Below are 12,301 nucleotides of genomic sequence, written 5' to 3'. Positions count from 1 at the left end.
AGAATGTTCTGTGTTGTATGAATTATGATGAAATACATACAGCACAAAACGTAATAAAATATTTCTGTAACATTGCAGCAATATAATTACATTTAAATAACATTGCAAAATTATTTCAAAGTTGATGCAACATTCCTATTTTTTTGCAACATAATATTGACAGAGATATTACATTAAGTCTTCCTTTTCTAAGGAAGACTTTTTCAACTTTAAGAAACTATAACTTTGGTTCCAATCAATATTTTCTAACAATCTTTTTTTTCCCCCAAATAAAAGTTTAGAATCTCAGAAATGTAACTACATAATCGATATTACCAAAAAATGATTTATTGTAAAATTATAAAGAATCATTAAGCAAAAATGAAAAATTGTTCAAAAATCCACTTTTTTTAAAATCATATCTTTGCAACATAAAACTTTTAAGGACTTTAAAATATGGCGTTTTAAGGCTAAAGAGTCATACTTTCAAGAAAAATTATGACATTGTCATTTCTTTCAAAAAGTATAATTATGTAACAAGGCAAATATGAAGTATTTTTGATTAACTCAAGGTGTCTAAAATTGAAAAATAATGTGGTTTATGATATATTTCAGATCCTGCGCAAAAGTCCCCTTTTGCACACCACTATATAGTTTCTAACTTTAGTAGAATACATGTGAGTAACATACGCGAACGAACCTGTTCGAACGTATTCAGTTATTCTGTTGCTAATTCAAATGAGTCTGAATAAATAATAGCAGTTATAATCACGTATGAAACTTTCTTTTATCCAAAGCTAACGCGGCGTAAACGTAGAAAATTATGTAACTCTTTTTTTGATTTCTTTAGTTTATAATTTTGGTAATAATTCTTTGTTTTTTATTTACATTAAATAGTTGTCTGGATGCTATATTACCACTGCAACCCTCTCAAAATTAAGACTACCGACTTATTGTAGATCTATCATTACACACATATATATAATTTTTTAGTCAAATATGTTCATCTCATAATCAGATTCATTGTTAGAATGACAACTTTACTGTCGTGTAATAATTTGTTGTAATAATTTTAATGGCAGTAGCTGTGATTTAACGATCTGATTTATCCGTTGGATCAATAAAGATCAACGCTTGTCTACTCTATCTAACAGAACACATTAGCAAGAATGAGATCATTACTTTACCATACAAATCTAAACAAGAACGCCTTCCACGGTCGTAGCTAGATCTTGGTGCTTTGTATTTACTCGTGTGATTTTATAAACTTTCTCAGATTCAACATAAACTGCGCGCCGTTACTTTCGGTTGTAACACAACTATAATCGAATAAGAGTCAATAATATTATTAAATTAAAATTAATTTAAAAATACACGATGCTTACTAGCATCAAATATTAACCCTCTCCCCCCTGAAAAAATTGTAAGGAATACGTAGTATTGGTACATAAGTAATATATAAAATCATACGAGTAAATACAGAGCACCAGGATCTAGCTACGATGATGGAAGGCGTTCTTGTTTAGATTTATATATTACATAAACAGTCGAATATCTTTCTACATTACTTTACCGTTATTTTTATTTTGTTATAAAAATAATTTTGTTATAAAAATAATTTTGTTATAAAAATGATGACAATTTTGACGTTACAATTTTTCATAACGATAATGATAACGCCAGAATTAGAAAACAGTCACGTTAAAATCGTTGTCATGCATTACTCATTAGCCTAATTTATACTACGCAATCTGATCTATGCTTTGATGTATACTCTGGTCTAAAGTAATCATCAATGCGACATTTGCAATGTTTTAGATCTGTGATAATGTTTATACCTTTTTAACCTATGAATACTCTAATATACATATGTAACCTTAGTTCTCACGTAATGTTATCTAACAAGATTTACTGATATACTTTCCTAATCTCCGTTTACACGAATTATATCGTACAGTTTGAGAGCACCTGAGAAAGAAGAGAGATCGTCAAAAGATTATCTGACCCAAACAAGTTCACAACTATTTATATTGTCGTAATCTATCATGTTTGAGTAAATTATAATGTATCCATATAGTCAAGCATAATTAGACAAACTAATATGCTATATGAATTATTATGAAGTTGCTGTTAATTTGCTGACATCAAAATTTTACGTAATAAAGTTAGCAAGATGTCGGCAAATAAATTTCATCAATTTATAAAATTTCAAAAACAAACGTGAAAGATTAATAACGCGTTATATTGATAACAAAACGGCACGCTTTCATGATGAGCTCGCTTTCATATACAATATCGTGTCAACATAATGATAAACTGATGATACGTAAGATATCTAACATTTTACACATATTGCAGAATATTTGCTGAATATCATTAAAGTTTCTGAATTGTATCTTATTGTAAATGAAATGTTAACAATAAGAAATTATCACTCGCGAGTAGCACGCAGCACCATTGATAGAGGGACGCGACGCGACAAAACTTTTTTATAAATAAAAACCGTATGATGTAGAAAAGGTATAATTACAAAGTTTACACAGGTTACAAAGTTTTCATTTTTATTTTGACAAGAATATGTTTTGAAACGACAAGATTCTATTTCTTAAAAGAATTTGTCAAAGTCAAATCTTCCAAATTGAGCGCAAAGATAAAAATTAATGTAAGGTACTTGAGCCAAATACGGTCCAGTACTAAATAAGGCCCACTTTTAAATTTATCATTTAAAAACGCACTTTATGTTTAAAATATATGCTTAAAAGATATGTCATAGAAAGTAGATAAAGAAGGACTAGGAAATTAATACCAGTAGCAACACGTTTATTCAGTGCAACAAAAGCATATAGCAAAGTGGGTAATCAGCCGCTTTTATAAAAATTTGTTGTAAATTTAATGAGTATACATTATTTTATGATTTATTACAACATATTATAATATTATAATATTATTCAACTTTCTAACTATAGAAAAACATAAATATATACATTAATTTTTTGAAATAAGTATACTTTTTTATAAATAATGTATTATTAAATAAAGCTCACTTAAACATTTATTGTTATTATACATTTTGTTGTTAGTCATTGCATTTGTTTATTATGTATATGGCTTGCAACAGAGAATAACAATTTTCAATGACGCTAACTTTCCATAAGCTGAAATTGCACTAAAATAGCTAGAATTTTTTAAAGTTAAAATATTAATTATAGACATTATTAAAAATAATTGTGATGTTTTACAGTAAAATAGATCTTAAAAAATTTCGTATTTGTGATTAATAATTATTTTAACAGTGAGTTGGAAAATAATGTTTACTTCCTTTGTCATTTTCAATTTATTTTTAATTCGGGCCTTATTAAAAGCATAAGAATTTAATAAGGCCTTTTGTCAGAGTTTAAAAACATTTCTTTTTTGTTTATTTAAAAATGTTTTATATAAAAAATAATTTTATTTTGGCGAATGGTTGAAATAAATATTTTATTCTCATTTACTTTATTTCAATATCTTTGTAAATGGAATTTATAAAAAATAAAATAAGTTAGGTGATCCTTATTTGGCTCGGTACCTTAATGTTTTGATAATACAATCTGGTTTTAACGTTTATTCTAAATTTTGATTTTTTTATATTATTATGTAAATAAACCAATAGCTTTTCTAAAAATTAGTAATTTTTAGATTTTATACCTATTATTTAAACATGAAATATATTCAATCAAAAAAAAGGGAAAATTTGAATTCCTAACGCTAATCTGACGATGCGTTCTTATTGGTCATGACGTCATGCTTCATATAAGAGTAGAATAAAGCACCATTGATACTGATTTTTCTCACACATTATTGTATATTATTATCAAATTGTATAAGATAAAATTAAAATGTTCTTTCACTATATTCGGATTATGTTCGAGTAGCGTACAATGAGGTGTATATTAATATGATTCTTCTACAGTGTAGCAATCAGTGTAGAAGTCACAGCAACCAATCAGACGGAAGCATAAAAAGTATAACGTCAGAACATTTGCGTAACGATTGATAATAACATAACAACATCTTGAACTTATTTGACTATCTGGGTATAGATAGCGGACTAAACATATGGTGTAAATTAGACCATCAAAAAAAGTAATTCGTTAATTGCCTCGTTATGTAATAAGTAAAAGGAACATAAAAATAACACGTTACTTTAACTTAATACGTAATGAGTAAATTGTTAAAAACGACTATTCCAACCTTCACCTTATCATTACTATTATAGCAAATTGTAACGTCATTATCAAATTATGAAAAAGTATTTTAAAAAAGTATCAGTAACAATTAACGGCGTTATTTATTGTAACTCTTATCATTACTTCCTAACTTTGCAAATTAGTTATAATATATAGAAATAATAAGCAGGTTGGGAAGTAACGGATTACTTGTAATACCGTTACGTTATTGCTGTTATTTTTTCTTAATAATCATTTTTCCTGTTTATAATAGTAATTAAAATAACAATAACAAATTTTATTATTGCTTTTATCATTATTTTTTAAACAGAATACATATATGCAGATCATATTGCAATTAACCATTATAGATTTCTATTGAACTAATCAAATAGAGATATAGATGATTGAATGCTATTCTAGAAAAGGTTATCAAAATTTTGTGAAAAAGTAACAAAACGTAACAGTAACGATGTCTTACTTTTTAAAATTGATAACAAATAGTGGTAATAAGTTACTTTTTAGGAAAAAAAAAGTAATGCGTCAATCTTTAATAAAATAATGTTCTTTAATAACCCTAATATAATGAGAAGAATAAAATTGTTTTTCTTCTGAAAGATGAAACAAAAAATCATTTATTTTTTACCAAATTTAATATTACGGAAACATTTTAAATGTAAGGTTTCAATGAAGATGGTTGCAGAAATACTGCAATTATGATATTTCAAACAGACATAATACAAATGTAATGATACACAATTGAGAAATTAAACTATCTCTGCAACATAGTTAAAATCTTCTGTGTTATCAGGAATTGCTGAAATGTTCCGTGCTGTGTGAAAATTTTATGACAATCTATCATATCTACTCTGCTTAAAATTTACGATTTAAAACTATTTACACCTACTGAAACCTACTAATAGGAATTTAATAAAAATGAATGGGACGTATTGGAACCAAAATTACAACCTATTGAAAATAAATCGGAAACAATAAGATTTTAATAAGATTTCCATTTAATGATATTTTCAATAACAATGTATAGGAACATCAGCGATTCAAGGAATAAAAAACTAATCGGATTTTATTAATCAATATGAACTAATTGGCAAACGCCGCAATTGGTGAATCAGATTGAGTAGAAAATTCATGATTATGTTCCGAATTAGATCCAATGGAGTATCATACAATTGAATTCCAAAAGGTTTATATCGGAAAACTCACGGATTCTCGGTCCAGTGGGAACCAATCGGCAAACACTCCCAGTTGATGATTCGGATTAAATAGGAAATTCATGTTTACGTTTCGAACCAGATCCAATGGGGTATCGTACGAGTTTCAAAAGGTTTTTATCGAAGGACTTATCGATTCTTTTTCCGGGATTCAATCGAAAAACCTTCTAGGATTCAATTGTACGATATTCCATTAAATCTGATTTGGAACGTAAACACAAATTTCCTATTCAATCCGATTTGCTGACTGGAAGTGTTTGCCGATTGTTTCCCAATGAGAATCGATAAGTTCCGATAAAAATCTTCTGAGACTTAATCCTACAATATCCCAATGGATTTGATCATTACAGCGCATGCGCATGGGTAAAAGTTAATACACAGTCAAAATAGTTGTAATTCGATTGTAATTTGTATGTCGCAATGAAAACAAAGAGTAAGGTAACTATCAATTTTATTCACATATTCATTGGCGATGGTCAAGCGAACCCATGCGTTTATTTATGCGGCTGTAAAATTATTATTTAAGGCTCTGTGTGTAATTCTATAATCTGCGTATTTATGAATTTGCGTCCGCTCTGATATACCCGTTATATGTTATATAAGTAATAAATTGTAATAATTTACAATAATTAATTAATCTTTAAATATTATCTAAGTTTAGTAAAGCAAAGATTCCAGAATGTCAAAAGTTCAAAACTAATTAAAGCAAAAAATTAAAAAAAATTTTTTTTTTATTTTTATGTAATTTAAAAATTAAGTTTAACTTATATTAAATATTAATTTATAAAAAATATTCCTCGTTTATTAATTTGTTTGTCATTATTGCGACTGCTTCTGCTGTAATATGGAAAACATTCCGATTCATTTTTCGAAATTTCAATGCACTCATCTCAATCCACTCATTTAAATCCAATTAAAACCGATTCCTCATTTTCCAATTGATTTTAATCAAAAGTTTTAATATACAGTAAATCGACAATTGATTTCCATTAGATTCAGCGCCAATTTGTGCGATTAAAACCTATAGTTTCATAATTTTATAAAAAAACCTATTAAATCGTATTCGAAGAAAATATAAAATGACCAATTAATTCCTGTTTAGTATTTTCTCATTATATATACATGGATATACGCCGATTGAATCCCATTGCGTCTACTCCGATTCATTCCAATTTGAAATAATTAGGAAAATATCCGATTCACTTTAGAAATTTCCGATACACTAATCCAGTTAAAACCAATTCTAATTTTTTCATTAAGTTTTAATTAATCAGTTTTAATTAAAAATTTTAAGCAGAGATAATGTCTATTCTATATAAGACTAATCCAAAAAAAAGTTATACGCTTTGTTGTATTCACAGGTTAATGTTTGTTCTGTATCTGCACTACATCGAGGAAATAGCAAAACTTCTTATAGATAAAATATCGATCTAGCTAATATCCATTTGTCAACCACTAGTCATGCGATCAAAAAGTTCAAAATGAATATTTATTTCTCATTCTATAACATGCCATGGCACTGAAAATATTGTATACAAAAAGAGATAATTCACATTGAATTATAATATTAATGGTGTTCGCATGGTAATAAGGACGTTTAATACTATGTGTGATATAAGTTATGATGTAATATATTCGTTGCAGAAATTAATTCAGTACCTTTAAATTAATTATAAGTCCAGTTTTAATTTAAATATTTTTTCATCATTTAAAAATTTTAAAGTACTTACTTTAACATTTATAAAACACTGTATAACTTGGCAAAACAGATAACATAATCTCATAAAACAATCTCCGACAAGCATTTCATATTAAACGTTATATTTTTTCTCATTTCAATTAAAGAAATTTTGAAGCCACAAAAATGATTCGTTCTGCTTTTAACAAAGGTGCAATAACGCATAAGACATGCAAGAAATGGTATCAGAGATTTCGGAGTGGTGATTTCGATTTTTGTAATCAAGAATGTTCTGATCAATGAATGGCCAATCCAAAAAGATTTAAAGGCAAACAACTTGACCAGTTGCTAAATAAAAATTTTATTCAAGCCTTTAACCAGATTATTAATATTCAGATCGTTACTAACGTACGAGAGTAATTTTCCGTTTAAGTGGTAAAATTGAAAGAAAAGGATCGTTTACTAGACACAGAATGAGACATTTTGCAGTACGACAATGGCCATGTCATAAAAAAGACAAAAGACGTCATTTGTTCAGTGAGCTGAGAAATTCTTCCTCATATGGCTTCCTCATCAAACCTAATCCTATCGAATTATCACCTGTTCCGATCGCTCCAACATCATTTTATACTTATTTTAAAACATTAGAAGAAGTGCGAGAAACATGGATGACTTTACTGTATCAAAACCTTTTTTCGAGAGGAGATTCATCAATTGCATGAAAGATGGAACAAAGTCATTAAAAGTAATGACAAATATTTCAGGGACTGAAAAGTGTATGGTTTTCCTTACATTAGGTATAGATTTAGTTTTAAAACACTGAATTAATTCTTAATTTTTATATTATACATTTCTAATTACATTATCTACCATACAATTCTATTATCTACAATATAGTACAGAATACAATATTGCAGTAACATTTACACATTTTAACAATGTTGTAAACAAGATAAATAATTTAAATAATTTAAAATATTTTATATTATATTTTATTCTATTTACGTGGATATACTTTTTTAAAGCATGTATGTATGTGTTTTTTTTACTTTAAGTAATTTATCTCTTTATTTTTTTTCGTAAACATATTAAAGATCATCAAAGAATAAATATTTCAAATGTTTCATTTTCCATTAAAATAAAATTTAATGTAAGAATAAAATACAAATTAGTTCATAATCATTATTTGTAACATTTTAATATCTTTAATTATAGAAAATAACTTAAAGAATTAACTTATAGCATAAAATATAACATTCCAGAAATAGTGCAGCAACATTTCAGCAGAAATATTGCAAATATTTGCTGCATCATTGCTGGAATTTTTTGATACAGCACAAAATATTACAAAATATTCCAACAATATTGAAAAAAATATTATATATGTTGCTGCAACATTGCTGAAATATTTTGTAATGTTTTGTGCTGTATAAAAAATTTAGAGGAAGCAAGAGGAGCAAGACAAAATAGCAAAGTAAAACAGAACATCCTCTATATCGCGCAATTCTAATGCAGGAATCACAATCGAGCATACGCGTTAAATGTGGCCTTTTGTAGGTTATCTACGAGCCAGCAAAGTAAGCATCTACGTTGAGTTAGACCATAATTTATATTTTTTGTGATTTCCTTACAATTTTATCTCATTTTTTTCACTTGTGACATTAGTATTAAATTACAGTATACTTTTAAAGTGTATCTCATCTTATCCACGAGGATATCCCCTCTTACTCCACCCGACAAAATAGGCAAAGAAATGTCTTTTGTATTTAAAACAATTAGTAATTGGAAATTAGGCTAATAAAAGTCAGTGTGGGTAAAAGTGCACAATCATATTAATATTACACAGAATATTTATTCATCTTTAAATTACAAACAAACAAACGTTTCGACTCGCTTTGGAGTCATCTTCAACGTATCAATAAAAAATAAAAAATTCTAGCCGTCATCAGTCACCAAAAACGGAAAGCAGTTGAATCATCAATTTTGTTTTTAAATTCAATTTTTTTATTTTTTACTGATACGCTAAAAATAACTCCAAAGCAAAGCAAAACGTTCGTTCGTTTGTATTTTAAAGATGAATAAATAAGCTGTATAATATTAATATGATTGCGTACTTTTACCCGCTCTCATTAGCCTAATTTCCAATTACTAATTGTTTAAAATTTCAAGAGTCCTGAATTATTTACTTAATCCTTTTTCATTTCTTTTAAATAAAGTTAATGTTTCTTAAAAGATTTTATTTATTACGCAAAGACAGAAAATTTTATTTGTTATATAAAGAAAGAAGCAACTTCGATGTTGTAACTTCTGATTGGACATCCTCACCTGATTGAAGCAATCATATTGTGATTGCAACTATATGCGTAGCTGATATTTAAAGATTAGGTTATGCAAGATTGAATGAGAAGAGAAGATTTGCGACACTATGTCATTTATTTGTTTGTATGACATTTTCTATTGTTATCATCCCTTAATTAACAGATTTATCAAGAAGCGTGGTCGCGTCTTGCGCCAAAGTGAACGCAAAGCGAGAAAGACCGAGTCTCTTTTACGCAAATTAATAAGAAACATGAAAATTGCAATGCGTGTAATATTAAGTAATATAAACTTTAATCTCACGCTAAGAGAGAATATTTATATTATGAAGTTTAATTATATTGAAGCAATTCATATAATGTTGAACATCTGAAGTTAATATATAATTCTGGAAATGGACATGAGAATTCGAAGTCACTTCTTTATATAAAACTTCAATTTTTATCATCTTCCTTTTTAAACAGTGCTTGTATCATAATATGTTCTTTTATACTCAATGGATAAAAAAAATCGATTCACGTAATAATTTCTTATGATTCTTGTCCTCAATTATCATTTATTTCTTTCCTTTTCTTCTCTAATCCTCTCTATTTGTGTGTGTGTGTGCGCGTGCGCGCGTGCGTATGCTATATATATGCATGTAAGTATACGTGCATGTGCATTTATATATAAGCATGTGTAATTAACATTAAGATTCATTGCAAAAACAAGGTTATGAGAACTGGTCATGATTTATATATATACACGCACATGCATGCACGCGCATACGCACGCGCGCGCACGCGCGCACGCACGCACGCACACACCTATATATACTCTACTAAAAATATAAAAAAAATAAAAAAATAGAGAATACTTTTCAGACACCAAAAATTAGACTATATTCAAATGGCTGTAAAATCGGCGAAAAATCATCGTAGATAAAAAATGAAAAAAGCATTTTAAAGTTTGAAGTTTCAACTTTAACGTTGTATCAACAGATTTTCAAAGTTCTTTAAAGTTTCTTGTCTTATGCAATAAAGAGCACACCTTGTTTCGTTCCTTAAAATTTTGTATATTTGACACTTTGCAGCTGACAAACAAATTTTTTTCGAACAATTCGAGTAAAACTTCATAAACTACAATATTTTGGCTACAAAATGCTTTTTTTTAAATTTCTCTACAATTTTTTTTTATCCGAGTTACACAACTTTGAAGCTAAATCTGCATGTTTTACAAATGATGTCCATATTTCGTGAAAAATTATCGTAGATAACAAATTAAAAAATCATTTAAATAAAACTCGAAGTTCAGTTTTAACATGCTATCAATGGTTTTCAAAAATTTTTGCAATTTCTCAGTGTTATGTCCTAAAAAAGATACACTGTTTTTTTCTTAAAATTACGTATTTTTGACAACCTATAGTTCAATAAAACAATTTTTTCTTGACAAATGCAATCCAAGTACCATAAAGTATAACATTTTCTCTATAAAATGTTTTTATTTTAATTTTCTTATGATTTTTTTTTAGCAAGTTACAAGACTTCGAAAAAACACATTTTTTACAGTACATTTTTCCGAAAAATGACGTTTACCGCCGACAATACACAATGTGCACCACGTAGAAGTTGCCGGTCGGATTTTTGCACATCGTGTGTGCATGTGTGTGTGTGTGTGTGTGTGTGTGTGTGTGTGTGTGTGTGTGTGTGTGTGTGTGTTAGTGTGTGCGTGTTTAATATTGTGTTTGCTCCTCTCTGATTAATTACCGCTTGTAAGCGTTTTCGCGTCATTTTTCGGAAAAATGTACTGTAAAAAATGTGTTTCTTCGAAATCTTGTAATTCAGTCAAAAAAAAATCGTAGAAAAATTAAATAAAAAAAAGCATTTTGTAGAGAAAATATCATACTTTATGGTACTTGCATTGCATTTGTCGAGAAAAAATTGTTTTATTGAACTATAGGCTGTCAAAAATACGTAATTTTAAGGAAAAAACAGTGTATCTTTTTTGTGGCATACCACTGAGAAATTAAAAAAATTTTTGAAAACCAGCATGATTGAAAACCAGATTGATAGCATGTCAAAGCCGAAATTTCGAGCTTTTAAATGCTTTTTTCATTTTTTATCTACAATAATTTTTCACGGAATACGGACATCATTTGTAAAAAAAATGCAAATTCAGCTTCAAAGTTGTGTAACTCGATTAAAAAAAATCGTAGAAAAATTTAAAGAAAAGCATTTTGTAGAAAAATGTTGTAGTTTATAAAGTTTTTTTTAAATTGTTCAAAAAAAAATTCGTTTGTCGAGCTGCAAAATGTCGAAGATACGAAATTTTAAGGAACAAAACAAAGTGTGCTTCTTTACTGCATAAGACAAGTTAAAAGAACTTTGAAAATCTGTTAATACAGCGTTAAAGTTGAAACTTCAAGCTTCAAAATGCTTTTGTCATTTTTTTTACCTACGATTTTTCGCCGAGTTACAGTCATTTAAAAATAGCCTAATTTTTGGTGTCTGAAAAGTGTCCCCCCCCCACCTTTTTTTAGTAGTGTATATATAATTTTATGTTATACATATACATATACACTCAGAAAACAAAAAAGATTAGAACAAACAAAAATGTATTTATTTTAACATTTTCGAATTTGAGTTTTAAATTTTTCGAATCCATTTGAATCCGAAAATAATATAATGAAGAGTTGAATCTGTCCCAATTCAAAATGATGAATAGCGCATTTCGTATTTCAATCTATTTTAGTCCATTTGAATCCGAAAATATTCCGGGAATCTAAAACGCAAACTGGGATAAATTAAAATAAATTGCAATTTTCAATTTATTTGAATTTATTTTTGTTTGCTGGGTAATATAATATATATATATATATATATATATATATATATATATATGTGTGTGCGTGT

The 12,301-nt window shown here is 27.8% G+C and overlaps 1 protein-coding gene across 21 annotated transcripts in view; it reads right to left on the bottom strand.

The window, feature by feature from the left end:
• Window positions 1-12,301, bottom strand: part of LOC105199525 (liprin-alpha-1) — a 226,288-nt gene that overhangs the window by 131,317 nt on the left and 82,670 nt on the right. The gene's annotated exons all lie outside the window — the stretch shown is intronic.

The sequence above is a fragment of the Solenopsis invicta genome, chromosome 6, assembly GCF_016802725.1.
Source record: "Solenopsis invicta isolate M01_SB chromosome 6, UNIL_Sinv_3.0, whole genome shotgun sequence".
Classification (NCBI taxonomy): domain Eukaryota; kingdom Metazoa; phylum Arthropoda; class Insecta; order Hymenoptera; family Formicidae; genus Solenopsis; species Solenopsis invicta.
The sequence above is the reverse complement of the archived record's forward strand: the minus strand, read 5'-3'. Positions and strand labels throughout refer to the sequence as shown.